The sequence below is a fragment of the Physeter macrocephalus genome, chromosome 16 (assembly GCF_002837175.3).
Source record: "Physeter macrocephalus isolate SW-GA chromosome 16, ASM283717v5, whole genome shotgun sequence".
NCBI lineage: Eukaryota > Metazoa > Chordata > Mammalia > Artiodactyla > Physeteridae > Physeter > Physeter macrocephalus.
In genome coordinates, this window is record NC_041229.1 from 13,154,175 (window position 1) to 13,172,751 (window position 18,577).

Consider the following 18,577-nt stretch of genomic DNA (forward strand, 5'->3'; position numbering starts at 1 on the left):
ATCTTATATTAATTCTTCTAACAAAAGAGATCGTTCTAGTCCAACACACTCGTTCAGCACGTGGAGAACTGGAGCCTAGAAAGAAAGCTAAGGTTTGGTAACCAGACCACAAGAAAGCATGTGCTAAACATGCTCAAGGACAAGGCCATGTCCTGAGAGCAGGAGGGATCCAGGGGAAGGGGTGGTAGCAGCCTAACTCCCTTGGGGGTATACTAGATGTGACCCAAGGCTCAGTCCCCCACCCCGGCCCCAGAATAGGACAAACACCCATGGGGTGTAAACTGGGCTTTTGGGAGCCACACTTGGTGTTGAGTGGAGCCATCGGACAGACAGGGCCCATGGGGAAGACTTCCTGGAAAAGGCGGTGTGATTCTGGTCCAAGTTCTGATGTAGTTTTTCCCCACACCACGGAGCACTCAACTCAATTCTAACAGTATTTACCTGGAAGTAGCATCAGATCTCACAGTTAAGGGCTCAGTCACACAAGACTCCTCTCACTTCAGGTGCTAGTCACAAGTCCAGGTTGTTTGTTACCTGTGCTACTGACTGACTGGCTATAAATCAGAGGTCCCCACGACCCCCTCCCTGCGTTCGATTAATTTACTAGAGCAGCTCATAGAACTTAGGAAGCCGGTTTACTCGCTAGATTACTGGTTTAGTGTAAAAGGATCCCACTCAGGAAGAGTTAAATGGAAGAGATGCAGAGGGCAAGGTATATGGGAAGGGGCATGGGGCTTCCATGCCCTCTCAGGGAACTAGCCTCTCCCAGCACCAACCTGGAAGCTCTCCATACCTGTCCTTCCGGGGTTGTATGGAGGCTTCCTCACATAGGCATGATCCATTAAATTATTGGCCATTGGTGACTGAACTCAATTTCCAGCCCCTCTCCCCTCCGCAGAGGTCAGGGATGGGGTCGAAAGCTCCAAACTTGGTTCGTTCGCCTGGCACCCAACCCCCATCCTTAGGTGCTTTCCAAAAGCTAGCTCATTAACATAAACTCAGGCGTGGTTGAAAGGGATGTCCTAAGAATGACAAGACACCTCTCTCACTCTTATTCCTTAGGAAATTCCAAGGGTTGTAGGATTTGTGCCAGGAACAAGACGAAGGCCAAAGATACACTTCCTGTTAGAAGTCATAATATCACAGGTGGTATCTGCAGTGGTTTTGAGGAATGAGAGGCACATAATAAGTTGGTGGGAAAATGGAAGAGGAAAGGGCTCTGTGAAAGCTGGAGGAGAGCAGCAGCCAGACCCTGCTCCCTCTGTCCTCTCCCCACAGCCAGACACTTCTGGGGAGCAATGCTTGGGCTCCAGCTTGGTACTGGCGTACAGGGCCCCCAAACCCTATTCTCTGCCTTGGCTTACAGGCCGGATGGCAGAGCCAGGCCAAATCCCAGTCCCCAACCCCACATCAACTCCCAGATGAGAAGCTGCAAGCACTGCCCTCTTCCCTCCCTTCCTCTCTGCCAGCCTCGCCTTCAGCTGGAGGGCACCGCCGCTTCATTGCCCTGGGTCACATCTAAGCTGGCCCTTCTGGCCCCGCTGCGCCCAAACTCATCCCGAGCTAGGAAAGTTATAGGAATGGCCTTGCTTGGCTCAAGAACCAGCCCCAGGGCATCATCAACACCCACGGCAGGCTCCATGGAACCAGGGAACTAAACCCTGGACACACAACCCAAATCACCTGGGGATTTAAAAAATCAAATATCCAGGCCCCACCCCCAGGCCAATAGGGTCAGTGCTCTAGGGTTGCGACCCAGACAGCTATATTTTCAACAAGCTACCCAGGAGGTTCCAATGAACAGCCAGAGTCAGAGCCCCCGGTGCGGAGGCAGAGGCCATCCGAGGTGTCAATCATCAGAAGAGGCACGTCCTGAGATGGGAAACTGGGACTGAGGGGTGGGTAGTTAGGTGATTCGGTGAGTTAATGCACATAAGAGTTGGGGTGCCAAATATGCTCTGTATTGTCACCATCATCGATCATCTTCATCATCGCCATCCTCATCCCCTCTGAGACGGGATCCTGGATGACACGGACTGCAGTGGAGTCCCTGGAGGCAAGTAGGGAGCCAGGATGGAACCGTGCTCGTAACACTAATGAAGCAGGTCTTCTGGGTTTAGAACATTCCTGAGCGCTTGGCCCCTGGGCACCCGTCAGAGGGAAAGTGGGATCCTGAGTTCAAAGCTCAGGCAGGCAGGCTCGCAGGCCCCCCCCGAATGGGGATGTTGCTCCATAGTGTTACCGCCTGAGAAGAAGCAAATGGGGTTTATGGAGGACAGTGATAGTCCCCTTAGAGTCCAGTTAGGCAGATGAGGGGGGACCTTCGGAGAGAGACAGAGAGGGAAGGTGACACACCCGGGCCCCGTAAGCCCTTTCCTCCTTGCCCAAGGACTAGCCAGAGGGCCCCTCCAGAGCCTTCTCTGAGGAAGGTATTCCATTCCACAGGGAGCAAAGACCTTTGGGGGAATAACTGACTCACAGGCCGGCAGGCTGGGGTGCCCTCAGCCTGAACTCCTCCTACCCACTTTCCCCTCAGTTAGTGGCCAGCTCGTCTCCATGGGACCCTCAGCCTCGGGAGAGCCTCCATGGATGAGAAAAGAGCCAGCAAGTGATAGAACCACACAAGCTGCCTCCTACCAGGCTGTAAGCCCCCGGAGGGCTGGGATTCCATCTTATTCGTCCTCAGCACCCAGCCCAGGGTGGACGGAGGGGGTGGTCAATAAAGGTTGAACCAAACTGAACTCATCCAAGTGAGAGTCAAGAGATCTTGCAGGTGGCATGGCCCAACCTCCCCGGGGCAGGGCTGTCCTCCAAGCATCCCAGGTGCCTCCTCTAGAGCTAAGCCCTAGCATCAAAGGGCAACTTCTCTATTCAGACAAAATTTCCCTCCCCTAAGTTTCACCCATTGGTCTAGGTATTTCCCTGAGAAGCTACATGATCTGGCCTTCCTAGGACAGTCCTTCAGGTATTTGGAGATGATTACTCGTGGCCCAACCTCCTTTTCATATGATTCTCCCTCTGTCCTAGTCATCAGGCCACTTAGCAACACGTCTGTTAGGAACCTGGACTTAGGAGTCAGGCAAACCTGGGTTCAAGCGTTGGCGGAGTTGACTTGATGTGAGTTGACTCACATCAAAAATCCCAGGTATCTTTGGGCTTTGGGTGGTCATGATGTATCTCTGGAGGTTCGTTGATTGTAACAAATGGACAACTTTGGTGAGAGATTTTGGTAGTGGTGACTGTGAATATATGGGGGCAGGGGGGTATATGGGAAATCTCTGTGTCTTTCAATTTTGCTGTGAGCCTAAAGCTGCCCTAAGAAAAAAAGAGCCTTTAAAAGGAATCCCATTACTCCAGCTGTTCCTGGAAAAAAAAACCATTACCAGCTCCCTCCCATTCTGAGGGCCAGGGAATACATGCTGTCTCCAGGAACTGATCTGCCCAGCAGGCGATGGGGGTGGAGGGGTGGGAGATTATCCGCATGTCCTCCCTGAACCTGGCGTACTCTCTCTTACTCTGTGGCACAGCCAGCCCAGCTGACCTCATGGTGATGGTATGGAACACAGAGGGGCTCAGTCGTGGTGGTGAAATTTCTGCGTGCATGGGTGGATGGATGGGTGGATGAATAAACCTTTGAGTCTTTTTCATGTGTGCCGTCTCTGAGCAGATCTCTCTCACCCTGTACTTGGGCTGTCTATTTTTCTCCTAAATGTGGCGCTTTTCATGTATCTCTGCTCTGTTTTATCTTAATGACAAAGTCAGCATTTCAGCCTGTTGGGATCCTTTCAGATGCTGGTTCTATCATCAGTTGAGTTCACACTCCGACGTCTATTGAAAACCTGGTAAAAGGAAAGAGGCAGGGCCTTAGGGCCCATTGATCTCGATTCAATCCCTGGTCCTACCACTTGTCAGCTGTGTGAACCTTAGGCAAGTTGCTTGCTTTCCCTCAGCTTTATTTCTCAATCCGTGTGAACAGACTGCTGAGATGAATAAAGGTAGCGATAGAGAGAGAAAGTTAGTTGTAAAGCAGATAACGGTGGCACCTACCACAGAGGGTTGCTGTGGGGATTAAAGGAGAATCATCCCTTTATAAAGTACTTAACACAATGCCTGGAACAGAGTAAGTGCTCGGTTAAGCTAGGATAATATCAGCTCTCACTATTATTTTCACCACTGCGCAACTGCCCTTAGCAGCAGCAAATTGCAGCGTGGAAACAGAACCTGTCATAGAAACGACATCAGGCACTAGGACTCTTGCCAAGTCCAAGCAGAATCCCAGCTCTGCGCCTTCCTGGCTATGGGGTGACCATCCCCTTAGTTCCTTTCTCCCTGACTTGCATCATCCCACCAGCTAGTGGGAGGGACACAGGCATTGAGGGGCTGCGATGTGTCCCTCACGGGCATGGCCTTGGTGGGGATTCCTATGCTAGGCCACCGCCGGGGGGTGGGGGGCTGGGGCCAGCTGTGGGAACCTGAGGCCACGCTCACTCCAGAGCAAAGGCTTCCAGCATGCCCTCCAAAGTTTCGTCTTCAGGAATGCCCCGGAGCCTCCTGAGGAGGGAGGCAAGAGGTTGGGTCTCAACTTTCCATTGTTTTACTTTCCAGGATTCTGTGTCAGGTTTTAACCCTTTGTTATTTTTAACTTAAAAGAAAATTGTATTGAGGAATACAAACAGTAAAGTGTCAAATCTTAAGGGAACAGCTCCATATTTTTATAACCATGTTATATGTATACACCCACGTCATCAGCCCCAGATCAAGTCACGGAGGCTCGCCCAAGCTCCCTCTCAGGCAAACACCCCCATTCTGGAACTTCACATAAGTGGAATCATGCAAAGTGCGCCCTTACTTGCGTGTCTGGCTTCTTTCACTCAATACGATGTCTATGAGATGTATCCGTGTGGTGTGCTTCTCCTCGCTGTGTAATATTCTATCGAGGGAATGTGCCACAATGTAGTCCTCTATTCTGTCATTAGTGAATATGTATGTAGTTTCCAGTTTGGGGCAATTATGAATAAAGTTGCTGCAAACAGTCTTCTATGTAACTTTGGAGCACTTAACACTCATTTCTGTTTAGAACGGAATTAGGATTGATAGATACAGCCAAACAGTTTTCCAGTTTATGCCCCAGTGTAAGAGGGTTCTGATGCCTCCACTTCCTTATCCACACTTGGTATCATCTATCCTTCTAGGTTTAGCCATCTGGCAAGGGCATAGAGGTATCTCGTGATTTAATTTGCATTTCCCTGGTGACTAAGGATGTCAACACTTTCATATGACTATCAGAGATTTGGAGTTCTGAAAGGGTCCTAGACTTAAAAAAAAATTTTTTTGAAAATCCATCGTCATGCATTCCCTGGAGGATGGGTTAGTGTCCATCCAGCCACTCTGTGGTCATCTGGGGACAGGTCCCTGTTCTAGGTGCCTAGGAGGCCCTGGGGAGGTAGGGACAGGACAGGTAGAGCCAGAGGAGGAGGGAGGATGGTGTGTGCTCTGGAAGAGTCCCAGAGTAGCAGGAAGGAAGGGCCAGCCATCGGCAATCAGGAATTCTGACACAAGACACAAAGCAATGCCCTATGGCTGAAATGAGCTGTCGAAGTATCACGATGATGACACTGGGTGGAATTAGCTGGGAAACCTTCCTCTGCTCCCCACGATCGATCCCTAAGCAATGCAGTTTTCCTGGAGTTTCACCCAAAAAAGGGCAGGGGACAGTGAGCCACACCCAGTTGGGCTTTTCGCTGATGATGATAATGGGTTGGCAGGGAAGTGCAGGTGGTCAGGGCTGGACCGAAGGCAGGAGGCAGGTAATGTGCTGGAAAGATGCCTGGACTGGGAATGAGGAGGCTGAGCTCTGCTTCCTCTCTGCCACGTCTCACCCAATGACTTTGAGCAAAACCCTTGGCCTCTCTGATTTCATGACTTTCTACGTGTGGAACAAAGAACCGGGGAGATGGGAGTTTGGTGGCCTCTCCTGGGCTACCCCTGGAGACAAAGCGGGGCTGGGGTGACAGGTCCCCCGCAGCCCTGACAGTGATGAATCACCACGCCCTATTCCATTGCCTCTATCTACTGTAATTGATCCTGAGGCCAGGTGTCTGGGGTGATAGTGAGCAGGGGAAGCTTCCAGAGGAGTCTGGCTTGCTGCAGCAGGGGGAGTATGGGGGAAGCTGGGCAGCAGCCCCCTCACTGGTGAGAACACCCTGCGCCCCCCCTCCTCTGCAGAGAAGTGACGGATCTTCCCTGCTAGCAGAGCAGAGATCCAAGCCTTTACAAGGGCTGAGCAGAGAAGCGGTCCCCACTGGGAAAACCACAGTGGGAGTGGTCTCCCCATGTCTCCTCTGACAGCGTACTTAGGGGGTGCCAGCTGCTATGTGTCTCCAGGGTTTTCCTCCAGAGTTCACCCTGAAAGACTTGGGGTTTCGATCAATGAAAAGTGTAGGTCCTTTACGTGCAGCTCTTTCAGGAGACATCACAGGCGCACAAGGAAACTGGGGCCCAAAGCTGGTTGGTACTGGCCTTCTCGCAGGCTCTGGGTGAAAACAGCACACAGGACCCCCCTGATTGGGAAGACTCACCCTCCAACACCTGCTGCCTCCTTTTGGGTGTTTTCTGCCATCACCTGCCAGCGATCATCCTCTCCCTTCCTGAGCCTGGGTCCTGGGGTGCCCCGCCCTTTGCCCTATCCTTTTGCCCCTACAGCACAACACGTGCAGATCCCAAGCAAGACATCTATCTACCTATTTTAGAATTATAGACCATTAGAACCAGAGCAACCTCAAAGATCATTTGCCCCAACCCACAAATGGGGAAATCGAGTCCCAGAAGGCTAACAACAGTAAGAATGCCTTACAGTTATATGACATTTGGAAATTACACAGTGAATCAAGAGCTTTTAATAATAGCTAAGACTTATAATATCACTCACTAAGTTTCAGGCACTGTTCAAATTACTCTATGATATTAAATCCTTACCTCAGACTTAGAATTACTATTACCATCATTACCAGAGAAATGAAGAGAGTTGTCCAAAGTCACAGAGTTTGTTGGTGGGGAGCTGGGCTTCGAACCCAGGCAGTCTGGCCTCAGAGGCCATGCTCTAACCATTGTACTACCCTGCCCACTGCCTGCAGCCCTCCTACAGGGCAGAGTCATGTCCTGACAACAGAGTGGGAGAAGAGCCAGAAGAGTGGGCCACATCAGCCTAACTCCTGGGGGGATCCTGGGCCTGACACAAGTTTCAGTACACAAAGCGGCAAGTATCCCAGGTGGGGATTGACTGAGCTTGTGGGAACCACGTTGGTATCAGATGGTATCAGATGGAGTCATCAGGGGCAGGCGGGGCTCATAAGAAAAGCTTCTTGGAAGAGATGGTATCAGAGATGACTTTGGAAAACGAAAGTGATCTGGAGAAGATGTAGAATACCCCGCGTGGGGAGGACCTCCAGGTAAATGTTTGCATCAGGAATCAACTACACTAGACCAGGCGCTTTGGGTAGCCGGAGGGCACTCGGCACCCCAGGATCCTCACAGCCAGCTGAGGAGGTCAGCAAGGAACCCCATTTAGCTGATGATTAACCCGAGGCTCAGGGATGTTAAATGTCTGGCCCAAAGTCACACAGGTGGTGGGCGGTAGACTCATAACTTGGACCCAGGCCTTCTGACTCCAAGCCAAGTGCTCTTTGCTCCCTACTGAACCTCCCATTAAAAAGAAACAAAATGCCACCATGGTCACGGTTTTACCCCAGCTTATAACTTACGAAATGTGTGGAACATACACAGGCCCCTTTGAGGCAGTACTCCGGAATCCCGAAGCACAGCCTAGGCGCACGCAAACATTGGCGGGCGGGCCCAGTTTGGGAGTCATACGGACCTAGGTTCAGTCACCAAATCTGTCTCTTATTAGCTTGGTGATTTGGGGCAAGTGGGGTAAAATGGAGACAATAAGGCCTACTTCACGGGCTGCAGTGAGGGGCAGGTGTTATGATGCACGTGGCCTGCACGCAGGCAGTACCATCCCACACCTCCCCCTCCCAGACGCCCACCCCCAATCCAAGTCTGACCTCTTCCAGTGTTTTTCCCAAGAAGGACCCAGAGTCCAAGTGTCCCCTGTTTCTTTTCTTGCGATTGTTTTCCCCTCAACTTGAGAGGGGTGAACAAATTTAATCAAATCTCTCAGACTTGCCGTGGTGCCACTCAGAGAACTTGCCAGAACGAAGCTGCTCCTCTCCTCCTCACCTCCCCAGAAGTGTCCAGATCCTGAAGTCCTCCAGATTTCCTGAGTCTTCCGAACCCCTGGCCCCCAGCGACCCCAGGGCATTGGAGCTCATCCCCCCGCAGCCCAACGCACCCCCTCTAAGAACCAGAGCTCCTCCTGTGTGCGGTGCATTCCCCACCTTGGCAAGGCCCAGAGAAGCACCCTTGAATTTCACAGCATTTTAACGTAGAATTTCCATATCTAAATCCCTTCATTTCGAGTACTACTCTCAATATACACTTGATTTGGGAGATTTGCCACAAGGAGAGGCTACAAGGAGAGGGGTCCTGCAGAGGACCCCTGCCCAGGATGGTCAGACAGCTAAAACATTCAACACCCATGACTCGCAGGGAGACAGACATAGCTCCTCAGCTTCTGGCTCTTTGCTTCCAGAATTCTAGCCTTTTCAGGTCCCCTTCGCCACCCAGCCCCTCCCAGAAGCCTCAAGAGCCCCCACTTTATCTGGCTAATGTGTCCCTGTAGAGATGTTTCCACCCACCCTGCTGAGGCCCCATTAACTCCAGAATCACCTCCAGCCACCTCCTAAGTACCCTGCAAATGTGGTCCAACCCTGGAGGAAGGGGCAGGTAGGTGGGATGGGCGTCCACGAGAGACTGAGTCAGGAGAGAACCACGGGCGCCCTGAGGGTGGAGCAGCTTTGCGCTGGTGACTCAACGTGTGGATCCCAGCAAGTGTGGCCACCACCTCCCTGTGACTTGGGAAAAGCCACTTCTCTCTTGTCCCTCGGTTTTCTTGTCTGCAAAACAGTGATGTTAATCCTTGCTCTACCTAATTCCTGGGATTACACCAAAGACTCGAGAACGCCAGCGCCAGCGAAAACCCTTTTGTAAACCGTGAAGTTCTATGCGGAAGTGAAGGGCCATCATTATGTAGTGAGCTGTCAAGGTCATTCCCCACCAAGGAAGCATCAAGGTCCTGCTAGAATACCTCCAGTGACACACCTCACTTCCTCCCAGGGCTTTCTGCCCAAGCTTTCTGCCAGCAGCACTGACCTTCAGAGATTTCTAGTGAGTCTGTGGCTAGTTGGTAAATTACCTTAGGAGAAGAAGTAGGTCCTCCATGAACTTGGCCACCCCTGTATGTTTTTATTTCCTATTCTTCTTATTTTCCTAGTAACACTCCCTTTGGAAATGGCTCATCTTGTCCCAGATAAAATAAAATGGAAGTTTATCCTCATAGGCAGTGACTGTTGTAGCAGGAAGTTTAGGCAGTGGGTGAGGGGGGGTGTGGGGACCATTATGGGTCCATAATGGGACCCATGGGACCCGTCCCCAAAAGCCAGAGCCTGTTCAGAGGGGGAGCAGGGGGGAAGAGCCTGAAAGAGCTGGAGATGCAGTCCCTTCCCCGGCCATCCCTCAAACCATGCAGGCGAAGTCCTGGGCTTTGTGGGTGGTGAGGGTCCCCCTGGGCACCCACCAAGACTGGGACCAGTGAATGGTCCCCAAAACAGGGAGCAGGGGCTTGGACGATAGGCTGTCTCCGAGACCCCGGGCAGCGTGCATGTCGGGGTGGGGGAGGGGCAGTCAGCCTGCTGTCCCCTCCTCCCAACCACCACTGGCACCCTGAACCAGCTCCAGACCATACCCTGTGGCTGAGCCTGCTCTGGAATCCACCGGCTATCGTAGCCTTCAGTCCAACCCCCAGACCATGCCTAGGAATCGTCTCAGCTGCCCCGGACCTCACATCTTTCTGCTCCGCGCACAGAGCTGATACTATCACGCCACAGTGGGGCAGGGTCAGACGTGACTGCTTTAATGCTGTCACTCACGACGTCTCATCCCAACTCCAGGGCGGCAGGCCACGGCTGTAAGAGCTCCAACCAGACTAGAAGAGAGAGGAGGCTCCCGCAGGGCCACCCTGACCCCCTGGTCTCTCCCCCTCCGCAAGGGACAGTGGAGGCTCCAACAGTGCAGGAAGTCGCTGTGCAGTGCCCAGCAGCTGAGAGTGGGAAGGGGGCTGGGGAGCCTGCCTGAGACGTCAGGTGACACCGACCCCAGCCCAGTGAGGTTTGGTTTCTGTGAGGACAGAGCCCGGGGCCCCTTGCTCTGCCCGGGCTTCCTACTGCTGGGTGCTGGACCGTGGCTCCCCGAGGGCAGCAGTGAGGGGTAATGAAGGAACACCTGCTGGGGCTGGAAGAATCTGGAGCTCACTAGAGGTGGTCAATCCCTCCCCCGCAATCCAGGCAGAGGAGGGAACCAACATTGTGCTTCAAGGTCGGAATCGCCGAGAACACCACTGATGTTAGAACACTACTATCGCTGCTGCTACAATTCATAGAGGCCGCTCTACCCCAGGAGCTCCGTGTGCGTTATCTCACTTATTTCTGCCATTTATCCACTTTACAGAGGAGAAAACTGAGGCTCAGAACAGCTAAGGTCACAGCACTAGAAATACCGGAGCATCCAGGCCATTATTTCCCCCACTGCTCTGTGTGCCTTCTCAGATTGGGTCCTTCTTTCCCCTTCAAAGCAGCCCTTTGTGAGAGAGGGAGGAAGGAGTTAGGAGCTGGCAGGTGAGGGGAGAGGGCACCCAGGGGGGCGGGAGGGAGTGCCCAGCCGAGCCCACAGGGTGCATAACAGACAGATGGCTTCCCTGTGCCCCCAGACCCTCCCCAGCTCGCTGGGCAATGGCCTCGCTCATCTTCCTCCCTCTGAGAGGGCTGGGGCTCAGGGTCCTGCCTGGCAGGGTCCCCAACGGGGAGATAGTCCCTCTCCCCCCAGGAATGTGCATGAAATCCCAGTAACTCTCTCCAGCTGGGCCCAACTTTGCAGAGGGCTCTGGGAGCAAACCCTGTGGCGAGGGGCGGGCTTCTGGGAAAGTTAGCCTCCCTCATGTTCCTTTTCTCCCCCTAATGACAACTCAAGGTGTGAAGGGCTGGGTGGGAGGGGCTGGGACCCTGGTGACACTGGGGAGAGCATTCCAGATGGCGGGAATGCTGTGCGCAGAGTGGGAAGTGACTGCCCTCAGCCCTCCCCAAGGAGTGTCACAGTCTCTCTCTCTGTGTCACACACACGCACATGTACACATACACATACACCCACATACACACGTATACACCCATACACATACACACACATACACACATCGACTCACACACACATACACTCACACACGCTTGGATGTCCTAAGGCCCGCACAGGCCTAGACAAGTTGGCTTTGCAGATGGTGACCAGGAAGGGACTAGGAAAAGCTGAGGGCAGGGATGAGAGAGGGCCACAGGCAAGATTAGAGCAGGGGTCCCAGCCCGAGCTGCCTGGGAGTTGCCCAGGGAGCAGACACGTCCCCTGCCCTCCTTGAACCAATGCTTATTAAGCACTGAGTGGGCACAGGCACTGTGCTGAGGGCTCTGACATGCACTAGCTCATTGACATCTGACAACATCCCTGCTGTGATTCCCATTTTACAGGTGAGGCTACTGAGGCTCGGAGAATTTGAGTGACTTGCCCAAGATTCTACAGCTAAGTAAGTGGCAAACTCAAGAAGGAACTGGCCTGTCTTCCCCTGCAGATGAACAGGGAGAAGATCCTCATCAAGGCAGCTCCGAGCTCTGCACTGAGGACCCAGACACCTGGGTTCCTATCTCACTTGCATCATCAGTGAGATGTGTGACCTTGAGCATTTTATTAAATTTCTCTGAGCCTCCAGTTAGCCATCTGTCAACAGAGGCAATGGGGTGGGGGCATCAAATGAGGTAATTTAAGTAAAAGCACATGGAATACATGTGTGGTGTCATATATATGATAGTAAGCTAAGGTGGCCACAGGTGAAATTTGGCCCAGCATGCTAGCTTAGGGAAGAAGCCAGGACTCTCACCACTGTGAATATGCATTTATGGAGAGCTAACAACAAAAACAGCAGCCATTTATTACATATTGACTATGTGCTAGTCACAGGGCTAAACACTTTCCATAATTCGTGTGTGCTCCAGACAGATGACATGGAAGTCAGAGGTGAGGGAGAAACGAGGGCGGGGCTGCAGAGCCCAGAGCCCCCAGCCTCCATCCAGAGGGGCTGAAGAAGGTGACTGCAAACTGACCTCCACCTGAGTGCAGAACCAGAGAAAATTCTGTGGCCAAAGGCTCTCTGCACTAATATGAACCCACCAGGGCAGAAGTAAAGGCGAAGGGCCACACAGCCCAGGGCAGGGGAATGACCAGGAGCCCACCTCAGGGAAGAGGGAGGTAGGGTCTCCAGCAGCTCCTAAGGTCAGCCTCTTCGGCCTGTAGCCCAAAGCAAGGAGAAGGCAGAGGCCTGGCTGAGTCTGAGTCGTGCTGGCCAGGTAGTCACGCTGGTTGCATCGGGCTGAGGAAAGGGCTCAGTGGCTCACTCAGTTCCAGGCCTCTGAGTGGGCTCCCTCACCACCTGGGTCACAAGAAAGCACATGAAAGGGTGCTCTTCTGTATGGACTGAGCAGGGGAGGAGAGGGATGTATCCCCTCCCGGGCAAGGAGAGAGGATATTCCCACAATCCCCCAGTGTGATGGTGCAGCAGCCACCCCACTTGGAGTCACGGGAAGAAAGCATTGAAATGAGAGAGAGACAGGGAGACAGGGAGCTGGAGCAAGCTGAACACGAGGACTCGAGTCCTGGCTGCCCACCTCTGGCCAGCAGGAAGGAGCCACTCCCACACCCCTAGGCTGGAGAAAAGGCCAGAGGGACTCTGACCCGGTGGGTGGGCGGGCCCTTGGCAGTGAAATCAGCCCCACCCCCAGCCAATCCTACCCACCAGCATCCGCGCCAAGTCCAGACACCCAGCTTCCTCTGAGCTCCTGGTCCCCCAGAAACACCTCTTCGGCCTGTGCCACAGAAGGCGAGCAGACGGCAGACCGACCCAGGACAGCTTCGTGGGCAGGAGGGCCAAGTTCTCCCCAAGGAGCCCTGGAAGGTCAGCCCACAGGAGAGCCTGGGTCAGTCCAGCTCCTGAGAAAGCAGCACCTCTGTCGCCAGGCAAGGGCAGCAGGAGAGAGGGGTTACATTACCTATGGATAAAACCTAACCTCTGAGCCAGGTCCACTCCCTACATACCTCTCCCCAGATTCATGCCCTGTCCATCCTCTTTTGAACCCAATTTCCAAGACATAGCCAATGCTTGGAATTTCTCTTATACACCCCACATCTCACACACGTGTCCCTGCAACACTCTTTATCCTGCCTACAATGTTCTCCATTTATTCTCCTGGAGAACTCCTATTATGTTTTCAAACCCCTGTTCAGAAGGCCCCTCATCTGTGAAGCCAAGAACTCCCAAAACTAATCACTCTCTTCCCGACACCCGTCCTGGACCTTGGACAGACTTCTCTTGAGGCATGCATCATAAAATAGAGTGTTTATTTGTATACATGTCAGATTTCCCCATTAGCCAGGGGGTAGAACCCCCAGCAGCTGGCACAGTGCGTGGCAAATGGAAGGTGTTGGGAAGTGTTTATGGAACTGAGCGGGGGGCAACAGGTAGGCAAGTGAGCAGGCTGTGAAGCAGGATGTCTGGGTCCACTTTCCATCACTGAGCAAAGGCTGGGACTCAGGACCAACGAGGTATGGCTGAGAAGGCGGGTGGTAGGGAGAAGCAGACTGAGATTGTTGGACCCTTGTGTGGGATCTAAAGATCCTCCCACCCCCCACCATGGGACCTCAGGGCAGCGGGCTGGTCTGCTTCCAGGAAGAGCCAAGATCTGACTGTCACTGGCCTGCAGCCCCCTTGACAAAACCCAGGTCTGTGTTTACTTCCCAACTGGGGATTTCAGTTTCTCAGTCTGAGGGACCCAAAAACCAGGCACGCTGTCCCCGAGTGACAGGTGAGAGCACTGAGGCATAGGGGATGTCACTGGTGTGACCCCAGAGACAGGTAAGAAGGAGTTGGTTGGGGGCCATCCTTGAAGCCTGAGCCAGGACAGATGCAGACTCTGCATCTGGGATGCAAAGCGACCAGCCCCTGCTGACAGAGTAGGGAAAAAAGGGACTTCAGAAGTCGACCTGGATCCAATTCCAGCTGTGAAATTCCTGGCTGTGGGACTCCAGACAACTAACTTAACCTCTCTGAGCCTTTTTAGTAGAATAAAGCCAATGTGACCAACCTCAGCCCAACACCCAGCCTGGCTCACAGGAGATGCTCCCGGGAGGCCCCTTGCCCCCTCTCCCTCACACCCTGATGCCCTATGCTCCAGCCCTGGCCAGCCCGGCTGCCTGCAGGTGACTGGTCCTGCCCTAAAGCCTGTGGAGCTGGGGCTAGGGGAATGGATTTGTCCCGGTGTAACCAGAGAGTGTCTGGGGGCTCAGTGCCAGGGCTCCAGCTGGGGTCAGTGCCAGGCCCCCACCTCACAGCTGTCAAGGGGAGGAGGCCCGGAGACAAAGCAACTGGGGGTGAGGGGATAGGTAGGGCTGTGTCTGGTAAGGAAGAGGGGGTGGCAGTTCCACGCGTGTGAGGGACCAGGACTGCTAAGAAGACCCCACGGCCTGATTGGGGAATGTTACTCAGATGGAGGTTCCAGGGCCGCTCCGCCACTGACAAGCTGGGTGACCTTGGGCGAAGCGCTTAACCTCTCTGAACCTCATTTTGCTCACTGGGAATAGCATTATCTAATTTGCAGGCTTGATGTGAGGATCTAACCCCAAATCAGCCAAGGCGCCGGGCAGTGCCTGACATGTTGGAGACATCAGACTGATTCTCCTCTTTGCCTTCCCCTTTTCTCTTCCCCATCTCTCATTTTCCCTCCACTAGTAGTTCTTCCACCAGGGTGGGGCCCTCCGTGTGGAGCAGGCAGGGCCCAGGGCCTCCAGGGGAATTCGCACTTACATTTTGAGAGGGACACGGAGAGAGGGCAATTTGAAGGAACAAAATCAGAGTTATCCGCTCTGGCCCTGGCACCTTTGAGGCCCTGCCCGCAGCATCCCACCCTTTTTGGCCCTTGATTTCTTTAATGACCACGTCAGTGCCTTTACAAACTCATTTGCGTATATTATTGTTTGCACTGTAAACATGCTATAAGGCCCCTTAGAAGGACGGCTGCCTCCCTGTCTTGCTGAAGTGGCCCCAGAGTCACTGAGGGGGTGATGGGTGAGAGGGCGTGGGAGAGGGCACCCGGAAGCAGAGAGCTGAGGGCAAGGGCTGATGTGAAGCTGTCTCTCCCTCCCGCCTGGATCCCACACAGGGCTGGCCCACCCAGCTGAGCTGTCTATGGCAGGAGAAAAACCTGAACTTCATGAGCCAGGCAGGGTATGTGCACTTACGCATCTCTGCTGCTCGGGGTCAGAATAGTGCCTTGGAATACAGGAGATCCTCAATAAATGCTTGCTAAACCAAAAGAGAGGCAGAGTCAGGGGCTGCAGGAGTGGAAGCAGGAAGGCTTGAGGATAAAGAAGAGGGACCAGGAAGGAGATGATGGTGGGTGCTAAGAAGCTAAGGTTTAGAGAAAAGAGGACGAAGTTTGTTTAATTGATTGCAGTGTCCCAGCCCGAGAGGTCTGTGAAAGGAGAGGAGAGATGGGGGAGGGTAAGGGTCCATGGAGGAGTCTGAGGTTCCTAAGTCCCTGTGATACACACACGCAGACACTGCCCTCCCAGCGGGACCATAGCCCACAAGCTGTGGATGATAGATGCTGGGCCCAGCGCCTTTGCAAAGAGTCCTCCTTCCAGTCACGGTCAGGAGCCCAGCCAGAGGGGCTGCAGATTCACTGGGAGCCAATCCGTTACGGAGGACTCTGCCAGACACCCCCTCCTTCGGGGCATTGGAATGGAGCAGAGAGACAGAGACAGAGAGAGGCAGGTGCTTGTCAACCCCGCTTTAGGAAATTGGCTCCGTGATGTTTCTTGCAAACTGCAATTTAGCATCTCTATTCAGATGCTCTCCTGTTTAATTACGTATAATACGGTGTGGGGAGGAAGGAGGGAAGGGAATGCATATGATTTTCTCCTCAGTCCCTTCCTCCCTGGGTGTTGGGAAGGTCAGAGGTGAGAAATGGAGCCCAGCAGAGGGAGGGAAGGGAAAAAGGCCTGGCGCCATCCACGGCTTCCCATTCCAAGCCTGGGCCGGCAGGGCTGGCCAGGAAGCAGCACGTGCCCCTGGCCACAGATTCAGTTCCAATAGCTCTGGTGTCCTTGTCTTCAGGGACCGCCCCCCACCCCAGTGGCCGCCCCTCAGGCTGAGAAATCGTTCGACAAAACTTCACAACTTCCCAGGCCCTTTTCTTTCCAAGGCCCAGAGAGACTGGGTGACTTGCCCAGGTCATCAGAGAGCAAGCTGAGAGGGGCTGCCACCTACCCCAGCCCCACTTCCCACCCATGGAGCCAGGGCTCCCGGGGCAACGGCCGGGCGGGTCCAGACGGTGGGCGGGAGGCTTAGTCCCCTCCCCTTAGACTCGGGCCCTATGGGTTTTTCAGCTTCTCGGGCACTGGACAGACTAGGTTTCCCCCAAGGATCCCCATTCATCCTCAAGCTCCCATCTTCCCCTCTCCAGATCCTCACACTTTCTCCAGAGCTGGGAGGGCAAAGCACCAATTAGTTCATTTGCCTGTTTAATTGGGTAGGAAGGGGAAGGAAATTAAACTCCTCAATAGAGATCTTCCCTGCAGGGCCAGAGATGGAATGAGGGTGTGGGGACCCCCACCCCAGAGCACCCCTGAGCCTGGCCTGTGTTCCCCAGCCCCCATTCCCACCTCCACGCCCCAGATCCCAAGATCAGAGCAGAGGCTGGGATTACAGGGCCCTGGGGAGCCAGCATATGAGGTCTGTCCTGCCCTAACTGGGACAGCCCCACCAGACCTGGAGCATGATGGGGGAGGGGAGCTGCAGGTGAAGGGGTTAGGGCAGGACACCACCTCAGGCTCTGATTCTTACTTTTGGCCCACCTCTCTGCCTCCAAAAGTTTTCTTTGTCTCCCTCTCTTCTCTCTATGTCTCCCTCTGTCCTACTCTCTCATTCTCTGCCTTGGTCTCTTGATTCCAGAAAAGCCCCTCCCCCAGGGGGGCCCAGGAATTATGGCCACGTTCCTGGGGTGCACCGTGGCCGTGGTCCTCATCCTCAGTGTGGCTCTTACTGTCTTCTTTCTGTATCACCGGCAGCAGAAGAGCAGGCTGGAGGTGGACGGGGGCAGGTGAGTGAGAACCAGCCCATCCTCTGTCCCCCCCAAACCTCCCCCACCCTACCCGCTGCCCACCCCCATGGGCTCCTGCTGAAGCACCCGGACTTGTAAGGGGCTCAGGGCTACCCCGCCCCCCAAGGCCCTGTCTCCTCCTCCTGCCACCTGAGAGGCGGGAGGGGGACCCTAACCCTCCTGCAGCAGAGCTAAAGCTTTCAGAGAGCTCACTGCTTGCCGGCACCTCCCAATGTTTAGGCTGGTTTACGAAGATGCATTTTATCCTCTCAGCAACTCTGAGAAGTACGTGTGCGATTATAATCCACGGTTTATGGTGAGGAAACTGAGGCATAGAGGTGAAATGCCTCACACAAGCTCACCTTCTCCCAGCTGGACCAGGGTGAGCTGAGTGGCACACTCGCCTCTGACACCAAGTTCAATGAGGCACCAAAAACCTCCGTCATCGTAAGAAATAATACTCTCATGCAATATTTTTTAAAAATCAAAATGAATGCCTAAAATACACAGTGAACAAAATATATATCAACACTTTAAATAAAGACAGGATCAGTAATACTGATTTCTCTTTTTGCCTCAGGCTCTGATATGGCTTGGCATGGCCCTATTACTTAACTTGTCTTTACTTAAAATGTTGATATTTTGTTCATCATGGATTTTTGCATTCATTTTGGGTTTTTTTAATATTGCATTAAAACATTCTTTATCGCGATGACTGAGACTTACAGTGCCCCCATAGGCTTTGCACCTGAGGCCTCAGTCCCCCTGCCTTGGTCCTGGTCCCCGCTGAGGGCCCATGTGGATTTCCCACTGTCCTTCAAGCTAGGACACCTGACTTACTTGGTTCCTGGGCCCAGGCTGGAGGGCGGGACAGGCTGGGAAGATGGGAGAGGCTCTCTCAGCCTCCGTCCCACTATGCTGAGTAACCATCTCCCAAGCTCTGGCCACTCAGGAGGCCACCTGGGCCTCCTGAGCCCAGGGCCATCCTTGCGAGGGGGCCTCCGGGACCAGTAACTGTCAGGTGGCCTGACAGGGGCAGAGACCCCCATGTGAGCCTCATTCTGTTCCCCCAGGACTACCCTGCCCTTCGCCCAGAAGCTGGAGCCTTCTCCCAACAGGCAGAGCCACCTTGCACCTGAGGACATCCAGGTGGGCCTGGGTCACTAGAGTGAGGGAGGGGGTCGAAAAAATGGGAGATGGGCTCAGGGCGGGGG